The sequence below is a fragment of the Macaca nemestrina genome, chromosome 1, assembly GCF_043159975.1.
Source record: "Macaca nemestrina isolate mMacNem1 chromosome 1, mMacNem.hap1, whole genome shotgun sequence".
Lineage (NCBI taxonomy): Eukaryota > Metazoa > Chordata > Mammalia > Primates > Cercopithecidae > Macaca > Macaca nemestrina.
Genome location: NC_092125.1, coordinates 83,028,413 through 83,049,028, shown reverse-complemented (window position 1 = coordinate 83,049,028; position 20,616 = coordinate 83,028,413).

Below are 20,616 nucleotides of genomic sequence, written 5' to 3'. Positions count from 1 at the left end.
AGTGTCATATAATCTAACTAAACTTTGAAAGGGACCAGTTTTCCAAAAATATAGGAGATTTCAGTCAACACCAGGCAGTGTGATAAAGAAATCCCCTCTGTTTTAACCTTTTAAAGAAAGTAACTCTGAAATAACCAATCTGCTCTTTGTTCAATATTTCTGCTCTCTTCAGCCCTTTTCTGTCTATTATAAAGTCACATTCATATGCTCAGCTCCTTGAACTCACTCTATTTTCTAAAACGAGGTGTTGCCCAATTCTAGAATCACAAATAAAAGCCAGCCAGGCGCAGTGGCTCACAACTATAATCCCAGAACTTTGGGAGGCCGAGGCAGGTAAATCACTTGAGGTCAGGAGTTCAAGATCGCCCTGACCAACATGGTGAAAGCCCATCTCTACTAAAAACACAAAAGTTAGCCAGGCATGGTGGTGCATGCCTGTAGTCCCAGCTACTAGGGAGGCTAATGCAGGAGAATCACTTGAACCTGGGAGGCAGAGGTCGCAGTGAGCCGAGATTGTGCCACTGCATTTCAGCCTGGGCAACAGAGTGAGACTCCATCTCAAAAAAAACAAATTAAAAAGTAAATTATATCTTTAAATTTGTTATAATTGTCTTTTGACCGTTTTGGGCAACCACAAAAGGAGCCAAGGGAGACTGCTGCTGATTTCTGAGCCCCCTTGGGGAGTGCAGGAGAGGCACTGCTGACCCCTTTCAGGTCCTGTGCCTTCCTCACTGAGCCCCAAGGGTTGTAAATAAGTTTTTCTAGGGTTGGACTTGCTTTCTTCTTCTTTTTTTTTTTTTTGCATTGCCTCCCTCCCCACAAATTCTCCAATCTTTTTGGCTTTCAAATCCAGGGTTAGTTTGTACTGAGAGAGCACATGACATTTTGGGATTTGTGGTGACTGATGAGTCACTGGCAAGTGCTGCAGTTTTAAAGGTAACTGACAGCAGTTGCAGAAAGTATTGTTACTACAGAAGGTATGCAACTCCGGCTCTCAGAAATTATGAGCGATTTCACTTCTTTCCTCTTCATTAATTTTTTTGTTTACCCATGTAGGAAGAAATCATTGGCTATGTTGCTCAAGGGATCTCAGAGCCAAAGCCACAACTCGACTGCTGGGCAAGTGTTAGGCACCTACACACTGCTTAGAGCACTTGCCACCTAAAAATAAGTCTCCTGTGTTAGGATAAGCTGAGTCACAGCAAGGGTTAGTTCTGACACTAGGGTACATGCCAGCCTCAAGAAAATTTTTGTGTATTAAAGAAACATTGTGAAAACATTACACTACCCAACCCTGTGGCTTTTCCCTCTTAGATATTTATCTTTGCTCTGAGAAAACTCCAAGAAAGTATGTTAATGAGGACACTATAACCTACAATAATGTTTTCAGACCAGAAACCCAAAATGATGGTAACTGAGAATAGCACTAATGGTCTAGGTGAGAGTGACCAAAAAAAAGGGAATTGTTAAACAAAATTTATGGGAGGTGATATGGTTTGTGTCTGTGTCTCCACCCAAATCTCGTGTTGAATTGGAATCCCCAGTGTTGTGGCAGGGACCTGGTGGGTGGTGACTGGATCATGGGAGTGGATTTCCCCTTTGCTGTTCTTATGGTAGTGAGTGACTTCTCATGAGATCTGGTTGTTTAAACGTGTGTAGCACTGACCAGGCGCAGTGGCTCATGCTCATGATCCCAACACTTTGGGAGACCAAGGCAGGCAAATAACTTTGAGCTCAGGAATTCGAGATCAGCCTAGGCAACATGGCAAAACCTCGTCCCTACAAAAAAAATACAAAAAGTAGCTGGGTGTGGTAGCACGTACCTGTAGTCTCAGCTACTTGGGAGGGTGAGGCTGGAGAATAGCTTGAACCCAGGAAGCAGAGGTTGCAGTGAGCCAAGATCATGCCACTACACTCCAGCCTGCACAACAGAGTGAGACCCTGTCTCAAAAAAAAAAAAAGAAAAAGAAAAAAAGAGTATGTAGCACTTCCCCCTTCTCTTTCTCCAGCTCCACCACGTGAAGATTGTGCCTGCTTCCCCTTCACCTTCCACCATTATTGTAAGTTTCCCGAGGCCTCCCCAGCTATGACTACTGCACAGCCTGCAGAACTGTGAGTCAGCTAAACTTCTTTTCTCCATAAATTACCCAGTCTCAGGTATGTCTTTATAGTAGTGTGAGAACATACTAATACCGTAAGCCATTTAGATTACCTCCTGCACTAGGCACCGGCAGACCAAACCAAACCAGAATGGAGTCACTTGTGCTGTGTCATTTAATCAAACTGAACTTTGAAACATGCCAGTTTCCCAAAGAAAATCAGGAGATTCCGGTCAATATGTGTCAGTATAATAAAGTCCCCTCTGTTTTAATTCTAAATGGAAAGTAACTTTCAAATGACCAATCTGCTTTCTTCAGCCCTTCTCTATAAAGCCAACATCCTCTGCTCAGCTCATTGGAAATTCACTCTATTTTACAGAATTGTTGTAGGAAAAACTGGGTTCTTGTCACATGACCAGGAAAGGTTAGGTTCGCAGACACTTTGAAGGGTGAGAAGGGCAGGGTTTATTGGGTGAAAAGGAAAAAAAGGGAAACAAGGAATCTCAGCAATGCGAGAATCCTGCTAGCAGACTTCCTGCCTCACAGATTGAATCCTTGGTTACCACCCAGAAGCAGCAGAGGCCAGGCTCCTCACCCTGCAAACTGCACAAACTTCCCGAGGCTCCACCCCATCTTCCCAGTGTGCAAACTGGTTGGAGATTCTCCGGGGAGCCCTTTTAACCTGGCTGTCTCAGAATGAGGTGTGGCCTGATTCTGAAATTGTAAATAAAAGCCAATTTGATCTTTAAATTAAATTTGTTATAAGTTTTTCTTTTGATACAACCAATGTTTATTGGGCACCTAGTGTATACCAGAAAATGCTCTAGGCACTTGGGCTACATCCTGAAACAAAACAAAAAGTCCTAGCCCTCATGAGCTTACATTCTAGTGGGGTGAGACAGATAATAAACATAAGGAAATAAATTATATAGACTATAGAAGGTAATAAAATGGTTTGGAAAAAAGAAAAAGTAGAAAGCATAAGGGGGGTGGTCAGGAGTGCCTAAGGAGGATGAAATACTGTTAGATTTGAGCAAAGACCTATAAGGAGTGAAGGCATTAGCCAGGTGGACACCAGAGAGAGGGAACAGCTAAGGCCCTGGAGAGCTGAAATTATCCTGTGCATCAGATCTCATATTCACTAAAGTTGCAAGTGATTCCAAGCCACTTCCTCTACCTCTACCTTGAAAGCAATTGGTCTATTTCAATATCTGTATTGTATTTGCAGTCCACTCCCAATCAGAGCTGCAGAATGTGCAGTACTTTCACAATCAACATGCAAAAAACAGGAGTTAATAAATTATGCCTGACATTTCCAGATGGAAATTTCTTTATGAGGATTCAATTTCAAGGTGTTGAGGAAACTAAATATTTTATAGGATTTGCAGCAAGAAAATGCCACAAGTAAGGCCAAGGTTTTAATGGAAAAAAAATGAAGTAAAATGTCTTTGCCTTTCTAAGCCCTTTGTCAACGTATGAAAGAATCAGATCTTAGTCTTTAAAATACAATGGAAAGTTGTTGTTGATTGCTGACAATGTTACTTGACCACAAACACCCCAAGACTGTGACAGTCAATCTGGTAACTGAGACAGCTACTAAGTGATTAACGGTAGAGAGTAGAGACAGCTGGATACACTGGACAAAGGAATGATTCATGTCTCAGGCAGGACGGAGTGAGATGCCCAGGACAGAGCAGGACAGCATGAGATTTCATCATACTGCTCAGAATGATGTGCAATTTAAAATTTATGAATTGTTCATTTCTGGAATTTTCCACTTAATATTTTCAGACTGTGGTTGACTGCGGGTAACTGAAACTGCAGAAAGCAAAGCTGTGGATAGAGGAACTACTAGAGACAAATAATTTCTATACAAATGGTAAGAGATAACAGAGGGCCATTCATCCCAGGGCACTGATGAACCTCACAGAGGAAGGGGCTTCAGAGAGGGATTGGAAATGACAATAACAAACACATATTACCAGTTCTGTATTGGGCATTACCCTAAGTGCTTTATGATTAGGAGCTCAGTTTGTCTTAACCACACTGCCATGAGATAAAAATTGTTGGTTTGTTTTTTGTTTTTTGTTTTTTGAGATGGAGTCTTGCTCTGTCACCCAGGCTGGAATACAGTTTTGCGATCTCAGCTCACTGCAACCTCTGCCTCCTGGGTTCAAGAGATTTTCCTCACTCAGTCTCCTGAGTAGCTGGGACTACAGGTGCCTGCCACCACGCCTGGCTAATTTTTGTATTTTTAGTAGAGACAGCGTTTGGCCGTGTTGGCCAGGCTGGTCTCGAACTCCTGACCTCAAGTGATCTGCCCACCTTGGCCTCCCAAAGTGCTGGGATTACAGGAGTGAGCCACTGTGCCCCACCAATCGTTGGGTTTTTTAAAAATCACATTTGTAGGTGAGAAACCAGAGGCACAGAGAAGTTAAGAAACTTGCCCAAAGTTAACACAGCTAATAAGTGACCCAGCCAGAAATAGAATCCATGCAGCAGGAGCTCAAATGTGTGCCCTTAACTCCTAAGCTTCTTCTCTAATGAGTCAGTTTCTCTGCCCAGTCAGAGAAAGCAAGAAAGACATTCCAGGGAACTGGACCAGTGTTTGTATATGTGTCGAGGGTTGGGAAGGGTGTGGCCACCAGGAGGCACAGTGATGTCCATCCCCATTCTTGTGGTCCTGCTTCAACCTCAAACTGGGGAACGCTGCTGCTAGAGCATATGGGGGAACAAAACCCCTGGAGTCACAGGAGTAGTGGTTGGGTCATTCACATTCCGGTGTTGGGTGGAGCAGGTTGCTTTGGCAAAATAAAACAACGAAACAAACAATAAACTGCGATCTCACAAAGTATGAACAAAGGTACTCAAAATTTCTGCTATCAGGATCATTTCTTTGGGCCATGGCCACCTCTCCAAACCCACTGCACACAAATGGGCTCTGAAAGCAAGAGGCACAGATTATCATTTCCTTGGGAATAAGGAGGAAGAGGGACAGGTCTGGAAGAGAAACTGCATTGGGAAGAAGCCTGCCTGTGGGTCAGGGGCAGCTCCCTAGGGATGCTCCAGATTTTGAAAAGAAGAATGTGTGGAGTCCTCTCCACCCCTTGTGTCTCCCGTCAGGGAAAGAGTATGAGCACTGCTAACTGGGGATAATAATTCCTCCCGTCTGTGCACCTCTTTCCTATGCCATATCACCTGGAAGACTGTAACAGGGTGCTCTGCCTTCAGTTTGCACTCCCTTTCTAGAGTCAGAACAAGCTTCCTAGCATGTAAATATATATATATATATAATCTAAATATATATAATAGAAATATATATGTATTTAATATAAATATATATTTACTATAAATATATATTTGCTATAAATATACAATGTATATAATGTATATATAATGTAAATGCATATATAATGTAATATATACTGTATATAATGTATATATAATGTAAATGCATATATAATGTAATATATACTGTAATATAGTATATATTACATTATATAATAAATATACATATGTAAATAAATATATATATTTAATATAAACTTTTTAAAATTCTTTATTTCAGTAGTTTTGGGGGTACAAGTGGTGTTTGGTTACATGGATAAGTTCTTATACACTCAAGCAGTGTTTACTGTACCCAATATGTAGTCTTTTATCCTTCACCCTGCTTCTACCTTCCCCCAGAGTGCCCGAAGTCCATTATATCATTCTTATGCTTTTGCATCCTCATAGTTTAACTCCCACTTACAAGTGAGAACATACAATATTTGATTTTCCATTCCTGAGTTACTTCACTTAGAATAATGGCCTCTAGCTCCATCCAAGTTGCTGCAAAGGCCATTATTTCATTCCATTTCATGGCTGAGTAGTATTTCATGGTGTGTGTATATATATATATACACACACACACAGACTACATTTTCTTTATACACTGGGTTGGTTGATAGGCACTTAGGTAGGTTCCATATCTTTGCAATTGCGAATTGCGCAATAAACATGCATATGCATGTGTCTTTTTCATAAAATGAGTTCTTTTTCTTTTGGAGATACCCAGTAGTTGGATTGCTGGATCAAATGGTAGTTCTACTGTTAGTTCTTTCAGGAATCTCCGTACTTTTTTTTTCTTTTTTTGAGATGGGGTCTCGCTCTCTCGCCCAGGCTAGAGTGCAGTGGCAGAATCTTGGCTCGCTGCAACCTCTGCCTCCCAGGTTCAAGTGATTCTCCTGCCTCAGCCACCCAAGTAGCTGGGACTACAGGCACAAGCCACCATGTCTGGCTAATTTTTGTATTTTTAGCAGAGATGGGGTTTCTCCATGTTGGCCAGGCTGGTCTCAAATTCCTGACCTCAGGTGATCCACCCACCTCAGCCTCCCAAAGTGCTGGGATTACAGACATGAGCAACCGTGCCTGGCTTCCATACTGTTTTCCATAGTGGTTGTACTAGTTTATATTCACACCAGCAGTGTAGAAGTGTTCCCTTTTCACCACATCTATGCCAATATCTGTTTTTTGATTGTTTTATTATGGCCATTCTTGCAGGAGTAAGGTGGTATCTCATTGTAGTTTTAATTTGTGTTTCCCTGATTAGTAATGTTGAGCATCTTTTTCATATTTGTTGCCTGTTTGCACATCTTCTTTTGAGAATTATCTATTCTTATCCTTTGCCCAATTTTTGATGGGATTACTTGATTTGAGTTCCTTGTAGATTCTGGGTATTTGTCCTTTTCTGGATGCATAGATTGTGAAGATTTTTACCCACTCTGTGGGTTGTCTGTTTACTCTACTGATTATTTCTTTTGCTGTGCAGAAGCTTTTTAGTTTAACTGGGTCACATCTATTTATTTTTGTTTTTGTCGCATTGGCTTTTGGGGTCTTAGTCATGAATTCTTTGCCTAAGCCAATGTCTAGAAGAGTTTTTCCAATGCTTTCTTCTGAAATTTTTATGGCCTCAGGTCTTAGACTTAAGTCTTTGATCCATCTTGATTTTTTTATAAGCTGAGAGATGAGGATATAGTTTCCTTCTTCTACATGTGTCTTGCCAGTTTCCCCAGCATCATTTATTGAATAGGGCATCCTATTTCCCCACTTTCCTAGCATATCAATATTAAAACTTGCAGGGACTTCCATTGCCTTTGTGAGAGCCCAGCACTCCTTTGCTGCCCAAGCATTATGCCTTCACTGATACCTCAAACTCATCTCCCAAGTCTGAGTAAATGCATCCCAGGCTTCAGCCACTCTGAACTACCAGATCAAATGCATGCTGCCTTTGTTCACTGGGTTCCCTCTGCTGGCACACTGTCACACCTTCTTCAAGACTTAGCTCACTGAAACCTCTCTTGACTTCCATTTACTTAATGTTACCTCCATTGGGATACTTACCACTATTGCCTACACCAGTAATCTTTAGCCCTGAGCTCACCTGGGGATCTTGTAAAAAACACTAGTGCCAGCCTAAGCCATATGGTGAGAACTGTCTCTAAAAAATTTTAAAAATTAGCTGAGCATGGTGGTGCATGTCTGTGGTCCCAGCTACTTGAGAGGCTGAGACAGGAGGATTGCTTGAGTCCAGGAGGTCAAAGCTACAGTGAGCCACAAACACACCACTGAACTCCAGCCTGAGCAACAGAGCAAGACTGTCTCAAAAACAAAAACCAAAAAACCAATGCTTGGGCCCTACTCCCAAAGATTCAGACCCTGCTGGTCTAGGGTGAGCCCTGGAGGGAAGTATTTTGAATTCTGGGGCACTGGATTCATCCTCAGCACCTTCCCCAGGACGTGGAATAAAATAGGACTTCAATTACAAATCATGTATTTGTTGAGTGAATAAAACAAGCAGCTTTAAACCCCCTTGTCAGTCAGGTGCTGTTATCTCATTTGCGATTGAAGAACTGAGGCTCAAGGACATTAAGTGATTTGTCTAAGATTACAGGGAGTAACTTGAATTTAATTCCTCTGATTCCAAGTGTGGTGTTCTGCCTGTGCCTATGGAAGAAGGACTACACCCAGGAATGTGCCCACTGCAGATGGGAGCTGGAAGAAACTGCCCCATGTGGAAGTCAGTGTCTCCTTTTGGTTATTCTGATGCATGTTTGGGGAAGTACTTGTGCTGTCCCAGTGCATTGTCTTGCATTTTAAAGGTTATCCTTAAAACTCATGCTCCCTTAAAACTTTTTCCATCCTCTTGTTTTTAATGAATTATGAGCCATTACTTATTTATAACCCATCTACCGCTGTCTTTATGGGGCAGAAAATGAACTACTTTCCAAAGTAATTACTCTTTTTATAGACTTAGAACAAATGCCCATAGCCCCTTGCTGGTGTGCTAGGTTTCTACTGTCTTGTTTGACATGCCTGAGTCTCTATGCTTGTAATAGATCCATTTAGAATATTTTTCTTTTCTTTTTTTTTTTTTTTTTTTTTTTTTTTTTTGGCGGAGTCTCGCTATGTGGCCCAGGCTGGAGTGCAGTGGCCGGATCTCAGCTCACTGCAAGCTCCGCCTCCCAGGTTCACGCCATTCTCCTGCCTCAGCCTCCCGAGTAGCTGGGACTACAGGCGCCCGCTACCTCGCCCGGCTAGATTTTTGTATTTTTTAGTAGAGACGGGGTTTCACTGTGTTAGCCAGGATGGTCTTGATTTCCTGACCTCGTGATCCGCCCGTCTCGGCCTCCCAAAGTGCTGGGATTACAGGCTTGAGCCACCGCGCCCGGCTAGAATATTTTTCTAACTCACCCTAGAAGCCAGACAGACTTGTTCAGAAAGCTGGCTTGTTCCTGCAATAAATCAAGCATTTTGAGCAAAAGGCTGTTCCTCTCCCAACAGCGAACAGGTGCCTTAATACTAACACAGCCCTCTCGGGGCCTTAAGACGAATACAGCCTTGTCCAGAACAGATGCCACAAGACTAACATGGCTCATAACCTGCTTTTCACAGGTGATACCACTGAAGTATGCAGTCTGGTCACCCAGCCAGCAGCCAGAGGGGAAGCCTTGCCCTTTATTCAGCTTAGGGCAGAAACCATTCAGGCATTCATGTCAAAACAAAAGTCACTACAAAAGAAAAAGAAAAACCCTACTAGTTGTTAATTCGACTCAATATTTTATATTTAATAGTTACATTTAATATTACCATTTATAAATGCCATTTGACCACTTTTGATGGGACTTTATATATAAATGTATATACACAGAGCAACATATTCATTTAATAATCATTCATATTGTTTCTAAAATGAACTGAACACTGTGCTGTCACCAGCTATTTCATTATCACATCTCCTCCGTATTTCAATTTTTACTGAATATTATTATATTAGAAGTCTAAACTCCTCCAAGCCCCAAATGTAACTTTTAAAGGCAATATCAAATCAATATTTAAAAGAGCAAGGGTAGGAAATCCAGTAGAATTGCAAACCCATTACAGATAGATTTCAATGGTCTGGATTCGTTAAGAAAAAGGATTTTAAAATAAAAATGCATTAGGTCTACAGTCAACATGATCCTCACATTTTGCTCTCTGACCATGGCTCAGAAATTACCAGGTCTGGCCTCTCATTTCTTCTTTCCCAGGATTACAAGGAAGACTTTGAACTCAGCTCCGGAGTTCGCCTAAAGATTAACCTGTAAATTGACTGTAGCTGTTAAAAAAAAAAAAAAAAAAAAAAAAAATTGTGAGTCCATTAGGCTGAGATGACTCGTGCGCCTCAGATTCCTGCAAAAGCAAACCTAAGCTCAATATAAACAGAAAAATGAAACTTAAGCTTAACCAATCAGAAACCACCAGTTAACCTCTAACTAGGAACTTTCCACTTTAGCCAATCAAATATTTTTTTTCTCTTACTTCCACAAACACCTTATAAAATTTTCCTCTCTCTGCCTTCCAGGCGCCCATGGTGGAGTGCTGAACTGTGAGTGGTCTAGTGTTATTGATTCATGAATTCCTGTCTGCTCAAATAAACTCTTTAAAATTTTAATGTGCCTATCTTTTAAAATAGCCCATGATGTGCTGGCTTTTAAACTTTATTTGGGGATGATAATCAGAGGTGCCATAAGCAGCAGTGAGATTTTAAATGAGTCACTAAAACCCGTCTTGGCTCAGTTTTCCTCATTGTGAAATGAGGCATCTGTGGATTTATGACAAGAGATAGGAAGCATGGAGTAATCTGTAGGTGGGAAAAAGGAATTGTCGATCTGAAAGATTTAGCAGCAGACTTCTACAGTTGTCATGTAGAAAAGGTCAGATGCATGTTTCTTTATGCCCAGCCCACACCTGGGTGTCTGATCTTGCCTGCCTCCTCAGTGAAGGAGAGGAGAGAATTGGTGAGTGGAGAGGGAGAAAAATAGGAGAGGAGACAGGGAGGGAGAAGAGAAAGGAAACAGAATGAATGAATGAGTAATGAATGAGTGATGCAAGGAGGTCAATGAGTGAAGGTGATGGGTTACTCACACTCATCAAGCCTGGTGACAAGTGGACCTGGACAGAAGCCATAGCTGGATGAGTCCCTAAAGCCTCAAGCCTTTCCCTAGCCTTTCAAGGTGCTCTAACCACTTCTCTGGAGAAGGAGGTGGAACCACCCTGCCTCAGCTCTGCAGCCCCACAGCCCTTTGGAGGCTAGAGAAAATGTTCCAAACTGCAGAAGCCTGGCCAGGGTGCTCAACACTGCAAAATTTTTTACAGTTGCTGCTTTTCTCGAAGACTTTTAAATGATGGTTGTAATACTGGAAAATGAGTGTTTAAATTATGCTTTAGACAGGAGGGAACCCAAAACTTATTCAATTCCACCTTTTAACTTTATGGATAAAGAAAACAAAGACCATATTTTATTGCAGCATACTCTAATGAATAATGACACACTTTGTAGAAAACTTCCAATAAAAGATGACCTATTGATGGCAGTGCTATTTCACAGCTGCTTCTATATTGAATCTTCCCAACTGGATTGAAAATATATCAAGGACAGAGATGATGACGAGCCACTTCTTAGTTTTGCATCAAACAGAGGCCCATGAACACTGCACATGCTTATAAATATTCAACAATGCACATAAAGCACACATATGTGCACACACATACAGAATACACTCTCAGCCATCCATATAATGCACATAAAGCACACATATGTGCACACACAGAATACACTCTCAGTCATCCATATGCACACATGTATATATGCACACACATATATGCCACATGCATGTACCCTACACGTGCACATAGAAACACATTCACTCACATATCTACACCAGGACTGTAATACACATACACGTACCTGTGCATCTGCACATGCATGCACACTTATGCACATAAACAAGCATGCACAATATACATATGTACCCATCCTTTAAATTCTGCTTTCTGGACCAATCCACAAGTGCTGCTTGACTAATAAGGCCATGAGTGATTTTACTGAACACACTGATTGTTGTTTAAAATCTGTACCAATCTCTCTTTGAGAAAATAATCTAAACATATTGTTTTCAAGTTCCTCAACCAGAGTCTAAAAAATTATAATAGGCTCTGAAGAGAAGTTAGCTTTGTAAGAAAATAAGGCAGCCCCAAAATACTGCTCTGTACCATATGATAGCACCTCTGGGGGATTTATTCACATTTTTATGCCTGTTCTGAGAGAACAGCTTGGTTCTCTCAGAGAAGAAAGATACAAAAAATACTAGTAATAATAATAAAAACAACAATCAACCTGTATTCCATCCACCTGCTCTGACAAAGTAATTCTTTTTTATTTATTTATTATTTTTTTTTTTGAGACGGAGTCTCACGCTGTTGCCCAGGCTGGAGTGCAGTGGCGCAATCTCGGCTCACTGCAAGCTCCGCCTCCCGGGTTCCCGCCATTCTCCTGCCTCAGCCTCCTGAGTAGCTGGGACTACAGGCGCCCGCCACCGCGCCCGGCTAATTTTTTTTTTTGTATTTTTAGTAGAGACGGGGTTTCACTGTGGTCTCGATCTCCTGATCTTGTGATCCGCCCGCCTCGGCCTCCCAAAGTGCTGGGATTACAGGCTTGAGCCACCGCGCCCGGCCTGACAAAGTAATTCTTTTAAAACATAAGTCTGACGATATCACTGGTCTACCTTAAACCTTCCAATAGCTTCCTCTCACTCAGAGTCAAATGTGAACTCTCAACAATGGTCTTCAAGGCCCTGCAGAATCTGGCTCCCATGACTTCTCTGCCCTCATCTCTCTCTGCTCCGGCCCCAACTCCTTCCTATTCTAAACATACTAAACAAGACCCCACCCCAGGACCTTCGCAGTTGTGGTTGCCTCTGCCTAGAGCACCTTTGCCCAAAGCAGGCAGAGGTTCACTCCCTCAATTCCTTCAGTCTCCACCCAAATGTGACCATCCTCTATAAACTCACACACTCCATCCCCTTCCCCTGCTGGACTTTTTCTTCACAAACCTTATTGCTACCCGTATCATAATATCTGTTTCCCCTCGCCAGACTGAAAGCTCAATCTGAGCAAGGCCTTTTTTCACTCACTACAGGATCCCCAGAGCCTAGAATGGCATCAGGCATGTGTTATTGACTACTAAATGCCCAAGAAGTCTACATTGAATGAATAAATGAATTGCTTGAACATATATTCTATGCCGGGCACTTCCTAAGTGCTTCATATGCTTTATCTTATTTAGTACTTTATGAGGTAGGTATGGGTATTGTCCCCATTTTACAGAAAAAGAAACTGAGACTCAGAGAGTTCAAGTAGCATGCCCAGGATGATACCATGAAATAAAGATACTTACATATTTCATTCACAAATCCCTTCTCCATAATGCATAATGAATATTTTGAGGTAAAAGCAGGAGTAAGTCAAAAGTAAGGTAATTTAAAATAGATATTTTTTACCTTACCCATGCTGAGTAAAGATAGGAAAGCTATAGACTTCCTAAAGTTGACTGAATGTAACATATTCTAATGAGACTGTAAGAGTGAGTTCAGGTTGTCTGGGTTCAAGCCTGACTCTGGCACTTACCAGATGTGAAATTTTGTCTATGCTGCTTTAACCCCTCTGTGCTTCAGTTTTCTCAACTAAGAAAGGAAAATAATTATGGGATCTACCACACGTATGGATTAAATAAAATAATACATGTAAAGTACTTCAAATTCAGCAACTTAAAACAACAAACTAATATCTTATGCAGTTTCTGTGGGTCAGGATTTAGAAGCAGCTTAGCCAGGTGGCTCAGGAGTTTGTAGTCAGGCTATCAGCCGGGGCTGCAGTCATGTGAAGGCTTCAGTAGGACTGGAGGAGTCCCTTCCAGACTCCCTAGCATGGCTATTGTGGGGCCTCAGAAGATTTGCTTCTAAGGTCACTCACATGGTTGTTAACAGGCCTCTGTTCCTTGGGATGTGGGCCTCTCCCTAAGCTGCCTGAGTGTCCCCACTACATGGAAACTGCTGATGAGAGACAGAGAGAGAGAGAGAGAGAGAGAGAGCCAGAGAATGCCGAAGATGAGAACTACGATCTTTTTATAACCTAAGCTTGGTGATGACATCCAATTACTTTTGCCATGTTTTATTCGTTATAACTGAATTGGTAGGTCCAGACACACTGCAGAGAAGGGAACTGCTGACACAGTGCATGAATACCAGGAGATGAGGACCATCTTAGAGAATAAGGTCTACCACATTTCCTTCTGTCCATCAAACTAGCTCCCTGGCAAATCAGGAATAAAGTGCTCACTGTTGGGAGATGTAAAGATATATAATTCTGCCTCTGCAAGGGTGATTTTTTTATCGATACATAATTTTGTACATATTTATGGGGTACAGGTAATATTTTGTTATGTGCAAGAATGAGTAATAATCAAGTCAGGGTATTTGGGATATCCATTACCTCGAGTATTTATCATTCCTATGTGTTGGGAACATTTCAAGTGTTCTCTTTCAGTTATTTTCAAATATACAATACTTTGTTGCTAACTATAGTCACTCTTCTTTGCTATCAAACATGAGAACTTATTCCTTCTATCTCACTGTCTGTTTCTACCCATTAACCAGCTCCTCTGTATTCCCCCATCCCATCCACACATCTTTCCCAGCCTCCAGTATCTCTCATTCTACTCCCCATCTCAATGAGATCAACTTTTTGGCTCTCACATATGAGTGAGAACATGCAATATCTGTCTGTGTCTGGCTTATTTCACTTAACATAACAACCTCCAGTTCCATCCATGGTGCTGCAAATAACATGATTTTTCATTCTTTTTTTTGTGGCTGAATAGTTTACATTGTGTATATATGCCACATTTTCATTATCCGTTCATCTATCGATGAACACTTAGGTTGATTCCATATCTTCACTATTGTGAATACTGCTGCAATAAATATGGGAGTGCAGATATATCTTTGAAATGTTGATTTTTCTTCCTTTGGATAAATACCCAGTAGTGGGATTGCTAGATCGTATGGTAGTTCTATTTTTAGTTTTTGAGAAATCTCCATACTGTTTTCCATAGTGGCTGTACTAATTTACATTACAGTGTATAAGAGTTCTCTTTTCTCCACATTCTCATCAGTTTCTGTTAATTTTAATAACAGATTTTAACGGACCTTTGAAATAAGACAATAGTGATTCTTAATCTGATTTCATAATACTCATATATATGTCTTCTTAATCATCATCTAATGCAATTCTTAAAATTACAAACACAAAAACTACCTTGATTTCTTTCAATATTTTATCATGAAAAATTACAAGCAAATAACAATGTTAAAAGAACGTTACAGTAAACGTTGGTATACTCACCACTTAAATACTATTATTAATATTTACTATGCCTGCTTTATTACATGTCTGTCTAGTCATCCTTTTATTCAGGCATGAATCCATCTTGTTGCTTGATGCATTTCAAAGTAAAGTGAAGACATCAGTAGACTTCCTCTAAAATACTTCAATGTGCATATAATTAATATAGTTCATAATAAAGTTTTATTTTTTGCAGTATTTTATGTAAATTTTACAGATATTAAATGTATATACATTGAAAGAGTACATTCACTGCATTTGGAACAATGCATTAACCTTTGTACCTTTGTAACCCAAACCTCTGTTGAGATACAGAGGTTACCATAAACCCCAGAAAGTTCCCTCATGCTCCTTGCCAGTCAATCCCTGCCCCACCTCTCAGATGCAATCACCAACCTGGCATCGGAGTGGGCTTCCCTTCATTTGAACCTCATCACTTTATCACTTTATTTTTAAAGCAAATATTTCAATGTTGTTTGTTTCAGATTATAAAAGTGTTACATCCACAGTAGATTTGTTTGGACTGCTCTATAATCACAACAGGATCATATAATATGTACTGTTTTTTTAAGGCTTCTTTCACTTAGCACAATGTTTTAAAATTCATCTATGTTGTATGTATCAATAGTTCATTCCTTGTTATTGCTAAGTAGTATTCCATTATAAGATTACAGCACACTGTGTTTATTCAGTCTCCTGTTGATGGACACCTGGTCCATTTCCAATCATTATAAATAAAGAAGCTGCAGGCATTTTTGTATTAGTCTTTTTGTGAACATATTCTTTTGCTTGGATAAATATACCTCTGACTTTTAAAAAGATATGCCTTCTTGTCCTTTTATTCAGGGTAATCCAGCAAGGTAAACAAGTGAAAAGAAATAAGATTGGGGTGTTTTAGACCCTGAAGATTTGCAGGTTACTGATCTAGCATAGCAAAATCATGGACTAGAAAAATTGATTCACTAAATAGTAAAATCATTGTTTATGGCTTGGAAGAAACTTAGAAGTCAAACGGTTCAACCCCTTCATTTTTGTAGAGATCGCTGACTTGCTGAGAGACACAGCTTATCAATAGGGACCTACACCTAGGTCTTCTGACTTCCGGTCTGGTTCTCTTGACACTACCATTCATCCACAATAACCTTGTGGCATGAAAAAGTGAGAAACAAGTTTAGATGAAAACAATGTGTACCTAAGCCAGTGCATCTTTTGCATCTGAGGGGCAGGCCCAAAATCTATCACTGGCATCCCAGGGTTGAGAGTGCTGGATAAGCCACCATGCCTGTAATCCCAGCACTTTGGGAGGTCGAGATGGGTGGATCACAAGGTTAGGAGTTGGAGACCAGCCTGCCTAACAGGGTGAAACCCCGTCTCCACCAAAAAAGTACAAAAATTAGCCAGGTGTGGTGGCGGGTAGTCCCAGCTACTCGGGAGGCTGAGGCACTTCTACTAAAAAAAAGAAAAAAAATACAAAATTACCACCAATAGTTGCTCTGCTATCATGTGAGGACACAGTGTTTATTACTTCTGGAGGACACAGCAACAAGGCATCATCTTGGAAGCAGAGACTGAGTCTTGCAGCAGACACTGAACCTACTAGCAGTTTGATCTTGGACTTTCACCTCCAGAACTGTGAGAAATAAATTACTACTGTTTATAAACTGTTTATACTCAGTCTCTGGCATTTTGTTATCATAGCACAAATGAACTAAGACAATGGGCAAAGATATGAGCACACACTTCACCAAAAAGATATATGGTTGACAAATAAGCACATGGAAAGATGTTCAACATGATTTGAACATTGGTCATTAGGGAAATGCAAACTTAAATCACAATGAGATACAACTACTTAGCTACTGGAATGGCTAAAATTGAAAAGACTAATAACAACAAGTGTTGGCAAGAATGCAGAGCAACTATTGATGTTAATGTACAATGTACAACCACTTTGGAAACAGTTTGGCCATTTCTTATAAAGTTAAACATATACTTATCACATGACCCAGCAATCTCACTCTTATATATTTATAAAGGGAAATAAAAACTTAAGTTCACACACACACACACACACAAATCAGTATGAAAATATTTATGGTGGCTTAATTTTTAAAAGCCTCAAACTGGAAAGAACTCAAATGTCTTTCAACAAGTGAATAAATCAAGGTACACCTATACGATAAAATAATACTCAGAAATAAAAAGGACCAGATTCTTGATACATGCAACAACATGGATGCATTTCAAATGCATTGTGCTAAATGAAAGAGTCCAGGCTCAAAGGCTACATACTGTGTGATTCCATTTATAGGACATTCTGGAAAATTCAAAATTATAGAGAGAAAACAAATTAGTAGTTCTAGGGGCTGGGGCTGGGCCAGGGGGCTGACTCCAAAGGGAATCTGAGGATTCTTTAGTATGATAGAATGGTTCTGTATCCTGAGTTTGGTGATAGTCACATGATTGTATGCATTTGTCGAAACTCACAGACTGTACACTAAAAAGGATGGCTTTTACTGTAACAAATTCTACACCAACATGGAGAAACCCCATCTCTACTAAATATATATATATATAAAATTAGCCAGGCATAGTGGCGCATGCCTATAATCCCAGCTACTTGGGAGGCTGAGGCAGGAGAATTGCTTGAACCCAGGAGGGAGAGGTTGCGGTGAGCCAAGATCGTGCCATTGCACTCCAGCCTGGGCAACAAGAGCGAAACTCCGTCACCAAAAAGCAAACAAACAAACAAAAAAACAAGAAAACAAATAGGCTGGCAGCTGGGCATGGTGACTCATGCCTGTAATCCCAGCACTTTGGGAGGCTGAGGGAAGTGGATCACCTGAGGTCGGGAGTTTGAGACCAGCCTAGCTAACGTGGCAAAACCCCGTCTCTACTGAAAATACAAAAATTACCAGGCATGGTGGTGCGTGCCTGCAATCTCAGCTACTCGGGAGGCTGAGGCAGGAGAATCATTTGAACCCAGGAGGCGGAGATTGCAGTGAACCAAGATTGTGCCACTGCACTCCAACCTGGATGACAGAGTGAGACTCTATCTAAAAAAAAATAAAAATAAAATAAATAAAAAATTTAAAACCCAAAACAAATAGGCTGGTTATTTTATGAATATCCCTTTCTTTTAGTACCTTATCTAATATGGCTAATAACGACCAACTCATAATTCTGACCTTTCTACCTTGAAATCTCCTTTCCCAAACCCAGAAGTTCATTAGGTACATTTTTTACGGTTTTACCATATGAACTGCATAATATAGATTGTTATGCATCGTAGTGTCCTGAAGCCAAAGCCACATATTTTAGGTTTTATTATGATGTCAGCTTTCTCTTAGGGACCTATTTCTGTAGCAATCAGCTTTTGCTGCAGCAACTAACAATCCTCAAATTCCAATGGATTACAACAAACATTTCTCTCTTCCTTGTGTAGCACGAGGGCTACAGGTTGGTTGTGGTTCCCCTGGGCGTTGCTGGGCTCAGCTGGGCTTGACCAGGGTAGGCTGGGCTCATTTTGGCAACCATTTGGGATGTGGTCCATGCAAGGAAGGTCTTTGTCAGAGAAGTCCAATCTTGACCTGTGTTCTTTTTGGGTGCTCACATCACTAGTTAAGAAGAACTTATACAAATGGATGCATGTATCCTCTCATACTGCCTCTCAGGCTAAAGGCACAGCTAGTATTTGGGTTTTGATGTTCTTATAACAGAGAACAGACACTCGATGGAAGCAGAGCCAAACCACCCTAAATACATGGAAATATTTTTCTTAGACACGGCATAAGCTCCATTGGCCAAAGCAGGTCATACACCCAAGCCCAAAGTCAATGCAGAAGGGAAGGATATTCCACCCATAGAGAAGTTTAGCGAGGGTGTAACTGCAGAACCAGTTCCAACTGATTCAACTTTGTCAATAACAGAATAAGTTGTTTTTCAGTTGCAATGGACCCCTAGGCTGCAAGTCATATAACCTGAGCATGTGCACACGAACCAGGCGTGTCTGATTAGTGACCCTGGAGGTGGCTGCAACAAAAAGGTCAACCACATAGAGAACCTAAGTACCTGGACTCCAGAGCACAGACCAAATTAAGAAGCAAGGGGAGCACTGTTTTGTTGCAGTGTGAACTTAAGAGCCAAGGGCCAGGCACCACCTCTCTGCAAAACCCAAACAAATCATAATTTTCTGCATTTTCCTTTCTTCCTCATAGTTACTGCCTCCCTATAAAATCTTCCACAAGACCCCTGCTTGGGGAGACACATTTTAACATTGCCTCTTGTCTCCTTGCAATAAAGCTTTTTTTCCCCCAAGGCTGGTACCATAGTATTAGCTTCTATGTTCATTGGACAATAAACCCATTGCTCAGTGACAAGGACTGAGAAAATAAGTAATTGTGAATAAATCATACAACCATTCTCAGGAAACTGGTATGAGGATATGGACAGCTACATTGCTTGCATTAGGAAAAAAAACTAGAAACAATCTAAATGTCCATCATACAGAAATGAATAAATAAAATCTGGTAGAGTCATTCAATGATTATAGAGCAGTTAAAAGGGAACGGACTACATGTATATCTATCATTCTATGTCATGGATAGATCTCAAAAATGTAATGTTGGGTAAAGAAATTAAGTTGCTAATTTGGCTGGTTACTGCAACATTTCAGTGACCTATAAATGAATAGGGAGTGGAAAGAGAGAGGGAGAGAAAGATTAGACCAAGTTCTCAATGTATTTTTAAAAGGACATAACAATGCAGCTGATTATGCAGAGGTCCCACACAACAGAAGCAAAGGAAACCTGTCTTGATAACACTTCCTTGGGTCCCCAAAGTCCCTAACAGGTGTCTAGCTGTTTGTGCTGCATCTCACGCAAGGAAGGTCTTGCTAGGTCAGAGAAGCCTATCTCCAGCTATGTCTTTTTTTTTCTTTTTTCTTTTTTTTTTTTTTTTTTTTTGAGACAGAGCCTTGCTCTGTCGCCCAGGCTGGAGTGCAGCGGCGCCATCTCGGCTCACTGCAAGCTCCGCTTCCCGGGTTCACACCATTCTCCTGCCTCAGCCTCCCAAGTAGCTGGGACTACAGGCGCCCGCCACCACGCCTGGCTAATTTTTTGTATTTTCAGTAGAGATAGGGTTTCACCATGTTAGCCAGGATGGTCTCGATCTCCTGACCTCGTGATCCGCCCGCCTCAGCATCCAAAAGTGCTGGGATTACAGGCATGAGCCACCACATCTGGCCTTCTTTTTTTTTAACTGGGGGCTCACATCGCTGGTGAAGAGGAAGTTATACAAATGAATGCATTTCCACTGAAGGAAATGCTGAACTCCTCTGGTTCTTGAACCTAATTCAGCATCCACCAGGCCATCTCCACATGCAGGGACAAGCAGAGCCAATCAACAAGCATCCTTGAACTGCGTGTCTCTGCTTTTCTTTCCAGGGAAGCTGAAGGCCATTTTTGCAGAAAGGCTTTGATAGCTGAGGTCCCCTGCACTATATGATTATGTATTCATTGTGTGGAAAGAATAGCAAGTTCAAGGAAAATAAGATCTATAGAATGGAACTAGAAGGAGTAAGTGATTAGCTGGGTCTTAAAAGATGACTCAGGTTTTAAAAGGAAAAAAAAAAAAACTTAATTATGGAATTACAGATGAAAGGGAACTGTTTGAGACATGCCTAATGGGTCACGTAACCCTTAAGTCAAATTGCGTTAAAAGTTGTGTCCAAGTAAGGGTTAATTTGGTTAAATGG